The 20,287-nt window shown below is 35.0% G+C and overlaps 1 protein-coding gene across 1 annotated transcript in view; it reads right to left on the bottom strand.

The window, feature by feature from the left end:
* msR (myosuppressin receptor) overlaps window positions 1-11,310 on the bottom strand; it is a 50,844-nt gene extending 39,534 nt beyond the window's left edge. Inside the window, exon 1 of the mRNA XM_028301043.1 lies at window positions 11,039-11,310. The gene's annotated coding sequence lies outside the window, so the exon portion shown is untranslated. The remainder of the gene's footprint in view (window positions 1-11,038) is intronic.
* Window positions 11,311-20,287: the final 8,977 nt, after the last annotated feature.

The following is a 20,287-nucleotide window of genomic DNA, read 5'->3' as shown; positions in this document are numbered from 1 at the left end:
TTGAAGTTAATTTTATTGAATTATATTATTTAAATAAATAAATATAATAAATAATATAATAACATTGCACTGTAAAAAATCAGGTAATCAACTGAACCTAAAAATTTATTGCCCACCATTAATAAAAGTTCTGCCATCTAAAAACCAATAAGCCGACGTGGATTTTATTAATGAATGGTCATAATTTCCATTTTGTTTTTAGGGAAGCAATTACGAAATTAATGGAACTTATTCATCATCCTAAATCCTACTGGATACTATAGCATTACACATATTTTATTCATTCAAGTATAGTGTATTAGTGTTGCCATTAACGGAGGGAATAATTCATCAGAACAAGATCGATATTTCTAGTTTGCGAACATTTCCATTCATGTATACGATAACTGAAATTAATATAGAGCCAATTATCTTATCATCATCCTGAAGATTGAACGAAAACAGTTATAGCTTAACTTTACCCTTCGAAGTCAGCTTTTCATAGATTCTAGGTATTATCCATAGCTGGGCATTAACTCGTTAATCCGTTAATCGTTAATTAACGAAGTTAACATTTCTATTAACGGATTAACTTTTAAGTTAACTTTAAAAAATGTTAACGGACTCGTTAACTTCCGTTAAATTATCCTAAGTCCGTTAATCGTTAATCCAGTACCTACTATTACCAAAAAGATACAGCCTGCACGCTGGAAAACACTAGAAAAACGCGTTCTGACAAGTACGTTTGGGCTTCCAGAACTTCCAGAACCCAAAACAACAGTTTTTGTAACCAGAAAGAAACGATATAAAAATGCTATTTTTTAGGGTTCCGTAGCCAAATGGCAAAAAACGGAACCCTTATAGATTCGTCATGTCTGTCTGTCTGTCCGTCCGTATGTCACAGCCATTTTTTTCCGAAACTATAAGAGCTATACTGTTGAAACTTGGTAGGTAGATGTATTCTGTGAACCGCATTAATATTTTGATGCAAAAATTAAATAATAATAATAAATATTGGGGGCTCCCCATACTTAGAACTGAAACTCAAAAATTTTTTTTTCGTCAAACACATACGTGTGGGGTGTCTATGGATAGGTCTTCAAAAATGATATCGAGGTTTCTAAAATACTTTTTTTCTAAACCGAATAGTTTGCGTGACAGACGCTTCCAAAGTGGAAAAAAGTTGGTCCCCCCCCCCCTCTAACTCCGAATGTACGCGAACGTCTAACTAGGCGATGGTTAGAAATCGACCATTGCTCGTCGCAGTTCCTCACGGGACATGGCAACTTTAAACATAAACTTCACGAATTCAAACTAGTTCCGTCTCCTTTTTGCGAGTGTTCCACTGATGATGTCAGTCATGAGCAGTCTGCCCATCATATCTTGTGGGAGTGTGATCTTTGGAAACATGAACGTGATATAATGCTTAATTCAATACAACATACATCTGTTTCCGCAATTTATTACACCGATCTTGTCGCGACAAGGAAAAATTTCCGTGCTTTTAAGCGATTTTGTGAAAAATATTATTGGCAGGTAGTTGCTAATTGCTCATAAGATAGGCCCCCTTAATTTAATTTATTGTCCGTGGTGCATAATCTTTTTCTTAAAGGTTTTAAACCTTTGTTTGTCACCTGTCATCCGCTTTGCAATGGAGGGAAGTCGAACCTTAATTTCGAACTCCTCCTATGTTCTTCTGATTAATTTCGTTGCGGGTCCAATGACAGTTTAACTTTCCCCCGGGACAAACTTGACCTTCATTGGTTGGGTTTTTGTGGCGGTCAAGCTGTAGATCCTGGCTACACAGGAGTTGCAGTGGTGGGAACGAGAGGTGGGAATAGTCCCGTAAGCTTTCGAAATTATTTGAACCTTGCATACATTTTTTTTTTCGTTTTATTATAATGTGTTAACGGATTAACGATTAACGTTAACTTGCGTTAAATCTTGCAAAATGTAACGTTTTAACGTTTAACGAAGTTAATTTTTTTATTAACGGTTTAACGATTAACGAAGTTAACTATTTGATTAACGGTGCCCAGCTATGGTATTATCCACTTGAATCCGGCCCAAAGTAATGAACATCTCGGAAGCGGCTGATCTCATTTCAGCTACTAGTTAATCTCGCGCGATTAGTAAGACGCATCGGCGAACTTTTCTTGTAATTAAGTGGAGCGAATACTCGCGGAATAGCTCGGGCGATGTGGGTCACTCGGACCCGAATGTATTCGTCTCACGCGCCGCGGCCATCACTAAACATCGTCCGTACCACAAGCAGCAGCCAAAAGCTTCCCATTAATTATTTTATTATCTCCGTAATTCGTTTACTAAACTTTCCTGCAATAAATAAACACAAAATCCTTTGCGTTGGTCAATTCAAAAACTCCATTTCTTTTGGATTTTTTGAAACATTAGCCAAGTTAATTTAATCAGTTATTATGGTTAGTCCCTCATCTATGCGACGTCTTAGAAGGCAGGCAAGAAATAGGACCCCAGGGAGGCTGAGATAACTGGATGGTTCTGTCATCCCGTGCCTTAAACTCTATTGACAAATATCAACTAGCTGATGGCGAAACTGTAAGTTTTTGAAGTGCAGGGAGGAAATGTTTTTCAATTCATTGTTGAAAGTTTTCAGGATAAACACGCAGATTCTTACACTTTTAGTTAAGATTAGTGCCTAACTACCTACTTATGTAAATCTAAGCTGCGATTATCGGTCTTAGTGAATTCATCGTAGAACTTTTGTAGAGTAAGTATCATTCTAACTCTAACTTTTATAATTTATGTGTATGCTTTAAAATTAATCATAAACATAAATTACGTTGTTCCAACTGCGATAAACTACTCGACCTTATCTCTCTACAACTTTAATTGGGAGTAGGTACATGTACGTACATACCATATTCGCCTACAAGTCAACAATTAAAGCGTAAGCCTTGGTGGAGATTAATATTGAATTAATGATTGTCAGATGTCTTCAGTTGCTCTATGCAATCAGCTTGCACAGCTTAGCAAGTGTGAATTAATTAATCATACTACAAATTAATACATAGTCGCTAATCCAACGCCTCAATATCGTAGTACAACATTCAATTTCCCAAGCTCCGTATCTGCCGATTTTAGCCATCCCCTAAATTTTTACGAAATTGCCACGTAACGATCCCATAATTTATGAGGGAGAAAAATGATTTCTTAAATCTCAAATTAGGGGGAATTAGGAAGTCTGCTCTTTTATCATTTTTTTCCTGCAACCTTAGTAGATGGTGGTCATCTGCTGGTTATATTTACTGTAAAGTATTGGGAAACTATAAGTACCTATAGTACATGTGTATAGCATTGCTGAGTAGATCTCTACCGGAAAATAAACTCTCTTAAGTGTAATAATAATATGTAATTTATTTCAAATGAGTGGTTCAGTTGCTCAACAATATTATTCTACACACCCACCCACTGCTTATAGTATCAAAGTTGTAGGCATGGGAAAGGAGTTTGGGTTTTCAATCGATCACTTGATCTCAGGATTCCAGTTCAGGATACGTGACATTTTATGTTTTAAAAATGAGTTTGCGATATAATGTTAGTGGTAAACGTAGTCAAAGACCATATTTAAGGCAAAATATCGTATTTAAGTCCAAACATGAAGGACTTTTACCTTCCTTAATTTTTCTCCAGGGAAACGAGGTCCAAATCAACAACCAACAAAAAAAATACTGGCCCTAACAAGTGCTTATTATTTTTAAAATTTCGAAACTGAATAACAAACCCCCAATTGCGGACAGTTGTTTGATGGTTTTAGGGAAAACGGGCCCTAGGGCGCCCTCAAACAAGATGGGCGGCGATTTTATACGCAAAGTTTGTTGTTAAAAATATGGGGAAGAAAGGATCTTGATGGTGTACTAGGACAAAAAAGATTATTCGTATTTTTATGCTTTTTTTATTTCAAATAACGTCCCTAAACAACTCAGCGTTAAAAGTACGCATATCTAAACAAGTTCTTCCCACCATACTTATTGTTATTTTATTGCAATCATTTCCATATACTTATAGGTATTGTAATTGCCATGACAATTAAGACCACGCAGTTGGAGCTTCAGGGGTTCACTGTGAAAGTAACCGCACAGTAACCGCATCCAATATAACATAACGCACAAACATAGGACCGGGTAAAATGGATACCAACTTATTTGGCCGCCTGTTGACATTCGTTTAGATAAGTGATGTGCAAACACGATTACGCCACAACAAGGTTACATTATGTGTAATCACTCAATCCACTTATAACACTAATGAAAGGTTTTGGTATTTATTCTACAAACCTAAATCCAGTAAATTCCGGATCGCGAGAACAGTCTTCATTTATTTCAACGTACGATTCCTAAGTAGGCGAGATATGACCTGCACAAAGACAGTAAGAAATAAAACATGTCTACTTGGTTGAATTTCCTTTTTTCACGCTTCAAAAATTAGTTAAGAATGTATTATTGGAACTTTAATAAACAGTAATAAAGACTTCAGTATACTTACCTACTTAATAAAATAAACAGTAATAAGTGGGCTTGTAAACAAAGTATGTTCGTTATACACCAAAATAAGTTACCTATTTCTTGAAGCACATTTAATAAAAATGTAAGTATCTAACAAAAAAAACTTTATTTTTCATCCCAACAAACTAGGTATGTAACTTTTAAAATTGAACCCATTTCCAGGAATAAAAAGTTAACGAGTACATTTTATGCGGTGAAAATGCTTATGGCGGGTGAATATTTTATTTCGCTCGTAATAACTATTCGTCGCTAGAAATAAATTGCGCATTTTTTCTAAAAATTGTTTGCAATTTCATCAACAGCAAATCGGGTTTCCAATTAGGTGCACTTGAATCTATGAAAATCTACGTTATAACGGCAAAATTAGTATTTTTCTCTCAAGCAATTAATTGCTGGAAATTGACGCAAAAGAAACAATGTGTACTAAGTATAAAGTTTTTAGGTAGTCGTAGTTTTAGTAGTATAAGTATCTACTTATGGTAAGTAATATTCACAGAATGTAGGTGTTTGTGTTTAAAATAAATAGATATTTCAGATATTTTCTGAACGTAAACAGACGTATTTAAATATAGTCTACCATTTAAATGGCAGAAAAGTAGAGTCGGAGTTGTTAACGTAGTATACGTAGGATGCAGTTTAACGGATTTTTTTACCCGACTGCGCCAGAAGGAGGGTCATTTAATAGAATTATTTATTTATTGCTTCTCGTTATTTGTATGGTGCTTAAAAGTAGTTGAACTGAACCTTTACTGAAAACCACTGAATTTGTTTAGATTTTTTCTTTACAATTTAGCAGTCGATGTTGTTTACATTCAAATAAAAAAAATTGAAACAATCTTATTATGAGACCGTAATGCTTACGTTACGCGTTATCTGACAATCTAAGGTGGTGACGTCTCGCCTACGGTTGACAATGGAACGAACTCTTTTCCCCGTTACGATGTGAATTTTCCATGAAGGTTGAATTCTTTTCATTGAAACGCGGATTGAAATTTAGATGGAGCGTACACCGTGCTATGAGTACCGTGACACTTCCCTTTATCCGTTATTTTTACAAATTGAGGATACGCTAGAGCTGAAATGGAATTTGTTACCGTTTGTGATCAAAATATTTGTCGTTTGTTATTTTATTTGGTTCGTACAAAGGGTTTTGATGAATTAGTCAGGGAATAAATGAATTATTTGTTGTTAACTGTCAAACCACTAACTTAGCCCCAAGCTCCGTAACGTAACATTTTATTTTACTGTATCGTAGAGTCACATAATCTCAGACTCCACCCAGTGGTTCACATAAATGTGGTCTTAGAAAAGTATATTAGGAGCTCTTCAACACAGTCGGGGTTTGTGATCATATTATGTAGTTCATTAGAGGAACGGCTGTTATCTTATTACTAATAAACTTTATCAAGACCTAAGACAGAATGATTACTTCCGAGCTCCTGAGAGTCGTTTACGCTCCCAATCCGTTTGTTTATTCATCTCCCTTCGTGTGAGTTGTAACACTGAGGTCACAACCCTAGTGACAGTCTCTACATTCTTCTTGTAAAATCATCCCTATCAAAATTACATATAAAGATAAGTATTATGTTTTAAAGATGAGTTTACGATGTAGTGATGGTGGTAAACGTAATCAAAATAGACCACATATTTCAGGTAAAATATGATAAGTCTCCACAAAAGTGTGTTGTCACAATGAAGTCACAGTCTTTACATTCTTGTTACAAAGTCATCCCTATACAAAACTACATAAGATACATAATAGTATTATCATACTCGTTAACTTTCAGGAAATCTTGCTGTGTAGAAAAACATTCAAAATTGTATCGTTTCAAAATCCGTATCAGGGAAGTTTGGAACTATGCCAAAAAAGTAAAAGTTGTATGTAGTGAACCCTAAAATGTCTAAAAGAGCCATGTCACTACCCACTAATGGCCTTTGAGTCGAGCAAAAACCTTTAGACACCTACAAAGATTGCTCTCGTGGTTAAAATGTAATTACTTGTGATGGAAGACCCTGCTCTATCTGCGATTTCGGGCTGAATCGAAACAAGTATTATAACGTTACCCGCGTGAACGCACATTTTAAAGACAAGTTCAATGAATACCTGATACGATATTAGTTAGTTGTATAAATCAAATCTTATAAGAATATAGATGTAATCAAACAGATAAAAATAGCTTCCGAATAAAAATAAACTGCTTACGCCACACGCGCGATATATTTACCGAGATAATAAATAACTGAAATAGTTATGTTAAGATTGCTGTTTACTCTTTTTTCTTTTCCATAAGAAGACTATTTAAAATAGGATAGTATTTAAAAAAGGTAAATATTTCATTAACTTTGTAATAAGTAAGTACCTACCTACATGCTTAAATTGCAAGAATCTACCAGTTGCAATTAAGAAATTAATCGTTTTAATGGTCGCGTGATGACTAGTGGCATTAACACTAATTGTGACACGATTTAATTTACTCGTATTATGTAAATTAAATAAACATAGTATTATACGAACGGCACAAGCAACTGTTGATTTCGTTTGTTAATTAAGCACTTGATAATAGTTATGTTTAACTCAGTGTGTACCTAAATAACAGTTGACTGAAGGCGCCCTACGTCATACATTAATTACAATTACTGCCGAGACACCTACATTCCGCCGCTTAATCTGCCTAATTAAGAAAGCCTGTAACATTTCTCTTTGTGGATTTTGACACGTTTTGAAACTCTACTAATTTTCCATTCACACACCGAAAGTGACTGATCACGATGTACAGGAGCCAGCATAAATTACAGACTCTATATTTTGGTTACATCTACTACACCTATTTCAGTACCTATTCACTCTAATTCATTATCATGCGGGTAAACTTCCAAAAGTTTGTACACACTGGTTACAGTATTTCCTCGGCAAAAATAACAATGTTGACCTGAAATTAAAATTGGTTTCTACCAAATCAATCAACTGATGTTAATAAGAAAATAAAAACTTCAAAGGGCGGCACTCTTGTAAAATACTTTCTTTAATTAAAAAGAGCAGGCTCTCCCGGCGTTGTTTAATGTTTACAGGGAAAATGAGGTTCTTACTTATGCAAGTCGCTCATCAAGTATTCCAGACTACCTTAACCGGTTTTACCCGCATTAGAATAATTCACATTTTACATTCTGTCTGTTTTCAAGTCCATATTGCAGATATGAAACTTCAACTCTTATAGCGCTCTTCACGAGGATGCGCCGACGCACAATGTTGTTTCTATTTATTTACTCCTAGGTACTACAACAATTAAGAACATAAGTTCTTATGTAGCCATGCCAATGTTTCTAACGCGCTAAAATTCAAGAGTTCATGATATCACCAAACGTAGTCATTTCAGGAATAATTTTATCGATATTTATGAATTACTCCTGAGACCGTGCCATCTAATAACCAATTTGGGCCAATTAATGCCACATATTTTTCGAGGGAGCAACAAATGGTGACTCTAGCTCTCGAATCTACTGACATAGCACAATTTTGGACGGAAACAATAAAATACTTAAGAATGTTATGTTAAAATAACTCGTAATACTCCAACTGTTTACTTTGAGTTTCTATAAACATAATCAAATGTATACCTAACCTAAAATAAACTGAAAAGTTCTCTACGCCCACGGTAAGATAATATGATGAAGACATTACTCTACAAAATTTACTTTGGTCTTTTTGCGAAGTAGTAGTAGAAAAATTAGTCTAATATGTACCTACTACGAGTATACGAGTATGTATAACTTTTCATTGGACTGAGTAATGCTGAAAATCTTTCAAGGTGAAGTCACCTATATTTCATTGGAATAAAAAGGTCCAACTAATGGACGTTGTTCATATTCATGCTAACAAACAATATTATAGTAGGTACCTATTTATTAATATACCCTAAATCCATAAACAAAACTAACAAACTTCACTGGTTCTCTCTTTTACATTATTCGTTCTTTTCTTTTCTGGTCAATTTACGAATTTACATTGACAATAAATAGAGTTTTAATATTTGTTCGTGTTGATGACATTTTTGTACCAATATTTATTAATAACTACCTAACTCAAAAATATTTTCAACATTTCTCCTGACCTAAAATTAGCAAAAGCATGTGCTGTTTAGCTTAGGTACACTTGAGTGGGTATTTGCTAAATTGTCGACCTTGCCGAAATAATATCGCAGATGGAGCAGTCTTGACACTCGCGAATATAACAGAATGATAAATTTATTATTTTACCCTGGAAAATTGAAGTGGGAAGCATATTTGTTGACTCTACAGGCGATAATAATTTAAAAGTAATAGGGGCTTACTCGCACTTTAATTTGTTGTTCAGTCTTGAAAATTGAGGAAATATCCGAATGAGTGCAGTTTATTTTGGGAGAAGAGCTCTTTTATCGCAACAATAACGTATGCATTTGACGCAATATTAGCACACACCATTTATCAGTTGCGCTGGCAAAATCTTAAAGTAAATAATAGTCGAACTAACTTTTACTGGTAACGCCTTAAATTGATGGATATGTAGAGGCCCTGATAGACGAGCAAAAATTAGTTTCATTAGTTTGTTAACTGTGATATCAGGTTGCTGAATTTTGACTTTCAAATGAACTAATCAAGTAAGTAGCAAGAGTCGACAGTACATCAGACTAAACATTTTTGTTCCAAAATAATGCCAATTACTTAAGGTGCCGCAGTTTTTAGCTTGTTGTGCCGTCGTTTGTAAATAGAGTTAGCATTAAATAAATGTTTAATCACTAAAAGAGTAATTGAATGAAGACCGTGACTCGGCAAGCGTTGTACAGCGCAATCCAGCTAAGGTGGACCTAGGTGTAGTGACGAATTGCGAAAGGTCCCAGGTAAAGGTAAAAGCCGAACGTGACGATGCGAAGCTAAAGGCAGCGTAAAATGGCAGGGATTAAACTAGACTTATGTCCAGAAGATTGTTATGATGATAAACGGCTCCGTTTTTCACTGACAGTGCCTATGTTCTATTCTTTTGAAACTGTTAAAATAAAGCGTACCTTACCCGTACAGGATGGATGTCTATGATAGGAATTCAAAATTATTTTAACCTTTCCACAGAAAACTAATGATCCCTTACCGACCCAACTCAAAAATACAGCCTTTATTCGGTACCCGGAATTATGAAAGTAATTGTTTCTAAACTTAGACTATGTGTTCCCTAATCCCTTCTACAAACGGATACGCATTCAGTTTAAATACCTACTCTCCTAACCGGCAAAGCTTCATTTAATTTTCCTACATACCTATTAGATAGCAGAATCTTCTAATTAGCTGCACGTTTTGTTATCAAAAGCTACGAAGTTTCTTCGTTGTCAAACGAATACACTGTGCTTTGTGAGACTTTATAATTAGTTCAAAATACATTATAGGCGTGTGTTCAGTCTTCAGCATGTTTCATGACTAGCTTCTACCTTCGGGTTTGTCTGCGTGGGACGCTGAAAGTCTAAATCGCGCGTCTTATCAATTCTTAAAAGCATAATAAAGAGTTTTCATATCGATAACATGGGTTTCCCAAACAATGATCCTCTAAAATCGTAATTTCTCTTATTATCGCATGAGTAAATCAAATTCAAATTATTCTCACATTTTATAGAATGTCTCTACAGCACTTAGCCTATTCTAGAAGCCGAGAGTAAATTGTAAATAAATCTTGCAAGTGTTGGTCCAAAACTAATAACTATCCCGTTTTTGTTTTGCTGTAACGAAACAAAATTTCCCTAAAGCAAATTCGAGGTGTGTGACAACCCAACCTACTGAATAAAAGATATCGATTTCGTCACAAATAAACCGTTTCCTCAGGTGTGATCACTAGATATTCAAATGCCTTCGTAATATTCGCAGAGATCTATCTCGTGGCGTAAGAAGTCGACGTCTCGTAACCCAAGGTGGGTTAACTAAAGACAACTGCATAACGCCTACAGATTAGACTGTACCTACGTCCATAGTTTTTCGCATTTTCTTGTTTTACTTAGGCAGGAATTGGACCCCAATTAAAGCTGATATTAAAAGAGACTCTACATACTTGCTCAGTTCCTATTCAGTCTGGTCTTAATGAGGCACAGCTGTCATAGGCAACGAGCTAGACCTTGCTGTTACCACATAAAAAGTATCTAAGTAAAACGCTTATATTCACTAACGAGTTAAATTATGTCGCTTTTCTTTTACTTTAATATTTTTATAATCTAATTTGAATTGAAGTAAGCATAATTTTATTTATTCATAATTAGCGCATTAATTAATATATTATGTAATATGTTAAGTATTTATTATTCTTCACATAATTAGTAGTCCTTACCTACGATTACCTATTATATTACTTAGGATGTCATATTTACTTTTCCATATGATTTATACGTTAATGCTTAAAGGGCAGCCTAGGCAATTAATATTTAGATAAATTCGTAAATATTTACATAAATATGACGTTTTATTTATATTTATTTAGTTAGTAACAATAAATGATGTGACATACTTACTCAACAACAATGAAATGAGATTCTTCAAATGCTATTGTAACTTCACTTAAGTGGGTCTTTATCACTACAATCACTGAAACATTACAAACTAAGTACAAAAGTTCATTTCCTATCTATGTTTATTGGGAAACTTTGTTTGGAATCCCGTGGAGGTGGCCGGGATGAAGTTTGGAGCGTGATGATAAGTCATTGTACTTTTGTGGGGGATATCGTTTAGATATTACGAGAGCGGTATAAGTTCGCGGTAGCGCCGAGCGGCATGTTGCGCGGAGGCCGGGCTCTTTGCGACTGGTCGCGGCGCGCGGGCTGGCCGCTGTGGCTGCGATTGGCGCCAAGTACGTCGGGGACCAAGTTACAGTGGCCGTGGGACAAAACTTCAACGAAACCCAACTCGGGCTGAGTTGTCACCGCTGAAACTGGTTGATGTACACTTTCGCCAATTTCATGATGGGCTCACAAAACAAAAGAGCAATAGTAGAGCTACAAGCACAGCTTTTTGCTTTTAATTGCTTAATTACTTTTGAAGTTCGGCGTTAAAACTGCTTTTGATTTTTAAAGGGTTACTGAAAGTCGTACACCTACTTTTAACTGGTTAATTATAAATGCTCCCATACACCAATTAAACTCTACCTAACTAATTTAGGCTCAATTTCACTGGTTTATAATGATAGATCTGACAAAATATTATAACGCAATTATAACTTCTAACAAATAAAGGTTACTGAATACCGAAGACTTCTACATTTCTATGCATTAGCAAGCAGTGAGATCAAAATTTGTATTTTATCTGACAGGGCTATGCTTATCAGGGATTTATTTGGCAAGCGGTGAAACTGACCTTCAGTTAGATAACTAAAGAAACTGTAACCCTTAGGGCGTCCTGATTTATAGGATCTTGATAATGCAAAAGATAAAGATATTTTATTGTAAACGACATGTCCTATTTTACTAGGTAACATACCTAAAATACTTATTAAGCACGTAGTTCAAGATGGTGTAAATTGTTCCTGCCAAGTTTTTAGAAGAATTGCAAGGAATTATTCAGTCCACGTCCTGAAGATAATACAATATTTAAACGCCAATTTGCGATGAATAGTTATGCATAATTGGAACAACTCCCGTGCCAGTGAAATTAGATTTCCTTCTCCCTCATTGTTCGACATCGGGTTAGCTCCATCTTCTGTTTTACCCTGATTATACTCGTCAATGTAAGGGACTCGTCAGTCCCGTCCAGCAAATTGGCAGCCGGAAAACCAATTGTAGAGACATCCTACTCTTGCTATATAAAGTGAGTGAAAGCTCTTTTATAATTGTGAACATTTGAAAGGTCGGGTTGCGTAGAGGACTGCTTTCATTACGTACTTAGTACCTACAAGAAAAATATAGCCAATCGAGAAAAAACAGTTATAGTTTATCCTATGCCTTACCGTAACGTAACGAAATAAAATAAAATACATCCCCTTTATGAACCCTGCTAGAATATTGCCACATTGTTATTATATCGCTATAAGCCTGTATTGTTATTCTTTTTGGCGTTTCGGTGGCAATGCCGTGGTCAAACAATAATGTCCTCATAAATGTTCGGTATAATAGAAAATAACAATAACATTTGGTTTCAATTTCATGTATGTTATTCAATTTAATTCCAACTATGTAGTTTTAGAAGTCTTTATCGTCTGCATGTCTATACAGCTACGCCTACAAAAATATCATGGGTCATCATACACACCATTGGGTCATTTCTATTTGTGTTGTATTTCTAGCGGCTGAGTGATACGCAAATATACAAATACTATTTCTATTAACATCTGATTTATATTATTTGTTCTGCTCCATATCTGAGCTCTGCTTATCTTAGTTTCTAATGTTTTTAATTTAAACAGTAAGAGATTGTATGGAGATATTAGCCGGACGTTACCTATGTGGTAATTTTAATTGACTTAATTAACAACCAAAATAACCACAAGTTCCGATAATGTCAAAAATAACGCAGTATTACCGAGTCAGCAAACCGACTAAGTAGGTAATTCTTCCTGATAAAATACCATAATAATTATAACAACTATACCTATTTTTTTATAAATCTATACTTACCGACCTCTTTAAAGTACATGGTTAATTTTATTTGCAAAATCGATATTGTTTTCCAAAAATGTTTTATACAGAGACAAAAATATAGAGCATTTTACTTAGTTCGGCCATTCTCACGATTAGGCGTTCTCAGCTTAATTACCATATAATTTTTGAAATTTGGCTTAATTGACTTAAACGCAATTAAATATGAAACACATGAAAAGTACGAATTTAACAATCGTTAAGGCGTCAAATTATTCCAAGCGGTTTTCGCGTAAATGAGACCCAAAAATTTTATGGTCACGGTAATTAGATAAGGCTAATACTTAATCTAACGGTAATTAGAAAAAATATGTAAAATAGCAAGAAAACAATATCTTGCATTGATAAATTTGTATATAAATATATAGCGTCATAAAAAACGCTGTAGGTACACTTAATAACCCTTTGAAAAAAGGAAAACACTCATTTCTATTATTTATTGTATCAAGATATTTTCAGTATACTGCAATAATCGAGGCTATAACAGGAACACTTAGTTTCGGCCAGAAGGGGCTACGTGTCACATTTCATCAGAATCTTAATAATCATTTATTTGATTTCAATGTGGTACAAACGATTTAACGTACAGATAATGGATCAGGAGATCTCACAAATTTGATTTTTCGGATATGCATATATCGAAAAATTAATTAATGATTTAAGTGATTTTTCCTCTTTTTAATCTATCTGCGATCAGCCATCACCCATTATCAGATTAAATTGAATTTGTAATAATGACAGTTCCAGCTCAGCATATCCCATGATTTGTCACCTCGATTCTTTTACAATAAGTTTTCAGATTGATGCTATTCGCTTTCTCCCGAGCCTAAATGCAGAATTCTTAGAATTTAGAAGGGATGCAGCAAATAGATTGCATGAAGGTCTAGTCTTTGGTTGTAAGCTTTACAGGATTTTCCACACCCTCTTTGACGTTTGGTATCACTTCAGTGGACTTTGTAAACCAAGGTGCACAGCTCAAGATTTTTAAAACTTTATTTTGAAAACGTTAAAGTATTTCTACATTTGCGAGGCTAAGTCGATGCCATGTCTACATGGGTTTTAGGATCCATTTGTATATAGTTTGTTCTCCAAGCTTCTTCTGTCCAGTACCCATTGCATATCACGAAGTTTTTTCTATGCATAACAAAGCAGGTAGGATGCAGTTTAGGATGGTACAAAGTGCCTATACACTCTTGCCTTGAAAAGTCCCATTGTCTGTTGATTTGTTCTCTTTTGTTCTTAATGTGATCACGCCAGGTAAGTGTTACTGTTGGAAAATCTCATCTTCTTAGGGCAAAGGTATTATGGATAGATGTTAATGGTATTATATTAGAATTAATTAATGATTTAAGATGTTAATATCAATTATACTAATAGTAAAAATAAATATCTGGTACGAGACATGTTTCATGCAGGGGTGACATCTCCTGGCCATCAGAAAGCCCCGATTTCACTCCAGGTAACTTCTTTTTGTGGGGTCACGTTAGGGGTTAAAATATACTCTTAAATCCAACAACCATGCAGCAACTGAAGCTGAACATTCGTCATGAAATCGAATCTATTTCGAGGTTACTCTAACGAAAGTTTTTTAAAATTTTGATTGTCAGATTGGAAGAAAAGTCCGTACAGTTGTTATGCGAAAGTCTAGGTATATTTCATATTTTATCATCATACTTATTCAATCGTGAGTGCAATTTGTAGGTAATAATTTCATACAACGGTGATTATAAATATACGGTAATTAGTACATGGAAATTATAAAACGATAGTTTTTCTTCAAAATTTCCAAAATCTTCAGCGTATGCAAATACTGTCTTACTACAACGTATGAAGGCCAAAGTACTGAATCTATTTAAATTAACAACGTGGATCTACCTTCAAAAATCGAGTATAAAAATAAGGACATGGTAAATAGAAAAATTGAAAACCAAAGATATGGTAATTATACTCTTACGCAATTCATCGACGGTACGCCAACGCAATAGACGTCTACTTGCTAACAGGTCTTAGAACTAACTAAGGGCTCGCGCCGCGCGCGTAAATGATGTGTCAAATATTATTATTTAGGCTTGTGTGCCCAAAAACATCATCAACAATCTAATTATTTACAGAATGGTTCTATTGAATAGACATTTTGCTATGCATAAGACAATCTTTTGTACTCTTTAAAATGTTGAATGGAGTAAACCAAATCTATACGACATAAAAATTACAGCCAAGTTTTAACATTTAGTCGGTGTGCGGACGCGTAACGGTAATTAGAGAACAGAGGTTCATGAAATTAATTAAGTCAGAAATACTTAAAATAGAGGCCTATGATTTAATGCACAACTGGATGGGGTTGTTAAGTAACATATAAAAATACTTGCATGTCTCTAATTTGTTATTTTTAACGATTTAACAGTCCGGACACGCAAAAACTAGCTCATCTGAGAATGGCCGAGTTGTATATTAATTCTACATTACTTCCACATGGCATGTTATACTCGTACTTACACATTTTATGAAACAGTATAGGCTACTTCTCAACAACATTGCACGAAACCTATTATCTACGCATTATAATAACAATATCTGCAAATTACACCTTTCCATTGTTCAAAATGTTCCATGAAATCGATAACCAAACAAGAGGTTTTAGAAGCTTCAAAAATGTTTTGATTGATGTTTTATTTTCCGAGTTCAATTGAAATTTGGTTTGCAAAGTGGAATATTTCAGACGGACTGATTGGGTTTTACTTTCTCCCTTTTGTTCGATTTCTAGTAACCCAATACCAATAGGTACTAACGGGGTTATAACGATCCCTAATTCTTGCAATCTCATTATTTGATAGATCAATATCATGTCAAGCTACTGCGTCAAGACATATTTTCTTTTCAAGTCTCTTTATATAAAGTAATCCGTATTAAGTTACAGTTCCATAAAACATATTTGGCGTAGAAAATGAAGCTACATTTTGTTCGTTCTGCTGAAAATCATCCTTGCGTTGCATTTTATATAATATATGGTATACTTACAGGAACTCAACTGAAACCACGAAGTCCCTGGAATAATAAAAAGAAGTCTGGTGTTTTTTGTGAAATTGTTATCCTAAATAACAGCAAACAATTTGCCATAGAGAATTCGGTAGCAATGTTGGACTATCAAAATACCCAAAATTTGACGACATTCCAAAATAACTTCAAATTACTGCTCCCTGAACAGACTATTCCTTTGTCGAGGTAAATATTGAATAAAATTGAAGAGATGAAGTACACGCGTGGGTTTCAATCACTGCCAATACTACAGTAATGGGGCGCAGTAAAGGGTCGTCATCTTACTGCTCCCAATACCTCCCATAGCTACTTCAATCAGACCCTCGACGTCTCCAGGCGCTCGTAGGACGCCCAATCACGACATTGTGAAGTATTGTGTACGAGGGCCGCAAGCGAATAACCTAAATAGTACTAGTAGGTATGTCCCCAAACTTCTTTGTGCGAGTTTAATCTCTGCATGTTTGCCTCGGTAGGCCCTTTGGAGCCATTGTGTTAGAGGAGGCGGCTGACCGGGTTGAAATCTACACGCTATCGATGTTAATTGCTAAATTACCTTCAAGTATATATTTTGAAACAAAAATTATCTAAACTAACAGAAGACTAAAAGTTATGATAGCTCATCGGTTTAAGCATTGAACTGGCTGATCCGAAAGGTCACTGAATTAATCAGGAATATTAGTAATATACCTCTAATTGCCAGTATTCTCATAAAAAAGATAATATAAAACAATGAACCCTATATTTTCCTTATCATTTATTGGTATTCGCTGTAAAAATATGTAGGTATACCTAAAGAAAAACTTTATGATTCAGGACAGTGATCCGATTTCACAAAGGCCGATTGATTTTGAGACCTTAATGCGTTGACAACACCTACAGAGGTATATAAATCCAGGGCTCCTGTGACGGTTACGGTCGCAATTAGTGGGCGCTAATTAGCATATCTGCCCAATGAACCATTAACCTCGTTTGCGTTCCAGCCGGGCTCTGTGAAGCGCTGAAACGTCAACATCGAAGCCAAGTGTTTAGTTAATGCCTGTGAAGCGTAGCCTGTGCTGTGACACGAAATCTTGATGGGTATAATTTTGGTAGGACGTGCCTATATGTGAACATTAGACACAATGTATGGATGGATATAATAACAAAATATAACATACAACTATGTACCAATATCTGTAGCTCGGTAGAGAAGGCCGTTCCTGAAAACCAGAGCTTTTAGTAAAAAAAAAATTGATAAAAAAGTTTAATGCCTTTTTTTTGTAATCTACATTGTCAGCAATACAACTGAAGTTATGGTTTTACCAAAAATAAACCTGTCTCTTCAACGCTGGATACAAATACAAAATAAAATAAAAGTCAAGCAGCTAAAATGCTGGTTTACTTCAACTTTCAATTTGATTTTGTAGCCAATGCACGCTTAAAGTGATAAAGAATAGCCATCCAGACAGATTGACCTGTGTGGCCTGCGCAGCGCACTTTGAGAGGTGAAATATGGACCTCAATATCCGGCCGGCCACTCCAGGGAGCGCAATCAGTAATATATGTAGGGTAGGAACCCCGCAGTCTACTTTATTGTGTCCCCACCGTCACTGGCACGTCTATATTTTCATGCGCACTTGGCTGTGTGCTCTCTAAGCCATTACGAAGTCGACGAAATCAATTTCAGGGGTGAAATTCAGTCAATAATGGCATAATTTTAAATTCATAATAAGTTTCCGATTAAATTAGGATAATTTATTTCTTATTCTGCTTGATTACGTATTTTATTTTCCTGCTAAATAGCTTTTATATGTACGAATTGTAAGTAAAAAAATGTTGTAATTCATTTTTTCCAATAAAAAACATACTTTAGCTTTTAGGCATTTTTTAAAACTGAAAGAGTCTAAGTACGCCCGCGGCCACTTTTAATAGTATTCAAATCTTTAAAAAAAAATGGGATTTTACCCTAGCTATAACAAAAGCCCTGTGAAAAAATATATTGTAAAAACAACGAATCTCTGTAATACCACACGCCTGAATGCTAAGCATTTGCTTATAAAAACAATCCTGGCAACGAAGCAGAATACTTACTGAATAACATTTTCTGCTATTGTTTACGTTCCAAAATTGTACATTGAAATTGACTGATCTCTTTCAAATTTGTAAAAGGGTAATGTTATTTTGTTAGGCACCGTCGGAAAGGATTTTGGAGAACCATTAGCGAAATATTATTTCATTTCAATAGAATATTATATACGCGAATCCCTTTAGGTAAAAACTTGTATGTCTTCGAGCAACGCAATTTTCATAAAAATATTAGGTATAAACCAATAGCACAAGTAAGTTTTCGACTTCCCACGCTCTATTTGATTTGATAACGCCAGTGACAGACAAATTTTCAATAAGTAATGGCCTTCCGATGCCGTCAAAAATTGATTATGCCTCGAAGCGTCTAGAATATTAATTGGACGGGAACTTGGTTGCATTTACGTGGTAGTGGTTAGGAGGTACTTATTCTCGGAACTACGGTATCAGTTCAATAATCAAGTAAGGTAAATTCACTACTTACTTAGCATTTTTAATTTAGCCATCGTTTCTAATAAATTCAAATTCTTTATTGCTCCAATGTTGGTAAAGGTTCTTACATATACAGGGTGTTACTTTGCATTCTTGCCATATTTACAGAGGTTACTATATTACTGATACTGAACACAAATCCGTAAAAAAATAATGCCCGAAAAATTTTTTTTTTAATTTTGAGTATTTTATTTTATCGACAATCTGTTAAACACACCACTAATTATCGTAACGCATGCACATCACTTGTTGGCGATGGCGATGGAGACTTTTTTACTTTTTATTGTATTTTTAAATGTCTATTGCAATCTAATGTCTTTAAAATGTCTTTTTGACACTTGTAAAAAACTGAGAAATCCATCAAACACAAATCACGTTATAAATAATACAAAAATGACTGAAGTGTATTCAAACAACGAATAATTTAATCAAAATGGTGCTTGGAGTGTCTGCAAGACGTCTTAGACGAAATGCTTAATGACGTACCCTTAGCGTTACACCCAATGCTCTACTACCAGCAGGATGGTGTTCCCCCACAATAAGGACGTCAAGTGCGCGAATAATACGTTTGGTGAACAGTGGATTGGACGAGGGGTCCAGTAGCTTGGCCACCACGATCCTCGGACCTGACACCAATGGATTTTTGGAGTGACTTGAAACGACTGGTATGCGCAGAAGAGATAAACAGTGTAAACGCGTTACATGAAAGGATTGTTTTAGTGAAACTGTGATACAAAACGTTTGTGTTGCGAAAACTAAAGCGAAAAACCTACGCTTCGCCGTGCTAGACTGTGCCTTCATCAGAACGAAGGACACTTTGAACACTTGCTTCGCAGTACGTAAACTTTGTAAGTAGGAACTTATGAATAAATAATTAATTGTGAATAAGGTGATTTCATTTCATACTTAATTTATTAATTTGTAAAAATAGGGTACAATGTTGTAAATTATTTGAAACCCTGTTAATTATTACGTATTTTTGACAGTCCTAAGCCCGTAAAGTAGAAAGGAAAATCTGAAATTAACTGAAGAGTATTTTAAAATAGTTATTATGACTGGATAAAAAGGCTGGTACCCAAAGCCATAAAATTAAGAACTAGGCCACGCCCACTAGGTTTATTCCACTTGTACCTGTAGAACGTGCGAGACAAAAATGGTTTATTCCAATTTGTACTGAAAAACCAAATTTACTAAAATCTTAGTGTACTTTCTTTATGGGAGTCTCTTGTGTATCATAAATAATAGGTATAGTTACCTACTTTTTTCTCTGTGAATATGGCAAGAATGCAAAGTAACACGGTGTATGTAGACATAGACCCATAACATAACTTGCATTAAAAGTTGATACTATTTTTAAAAATATGGTAGAGATGACACTGCCAGGAACAGATGGACATAGAAGCTCCTGCATAAAATGTGCAATTACTAACTAGGTACTAATAACTTAACTTACTTAGACTTGCCGTAGAGGTTTTTTAAACATCTGCTTACTCTTAATGTTAATACTAAGAACCTTAACGAAGTAGCTATCCAGCTATCCAA

The sequence above is a fragment of the Ostrinia furnacalis genome, unplaced genomic scaffold (assembly GCF_004193835.3).
Source record: "Ostrinia furnacalis isolate ACB-3 unplaced genomic scaffold, ASM419383v2 OfSCF0074, whole genome shotgun sequence".
Lineage (NCBI taxonomy): Eukaryota > Metazoa > Arthropoda > Insecta > Lepidoptera > Crambidae > Ostrinia > Ostrinia furnacalis.
This window is presented reverse-complemented; position numbering and strand designations above follow the sequence as displayed.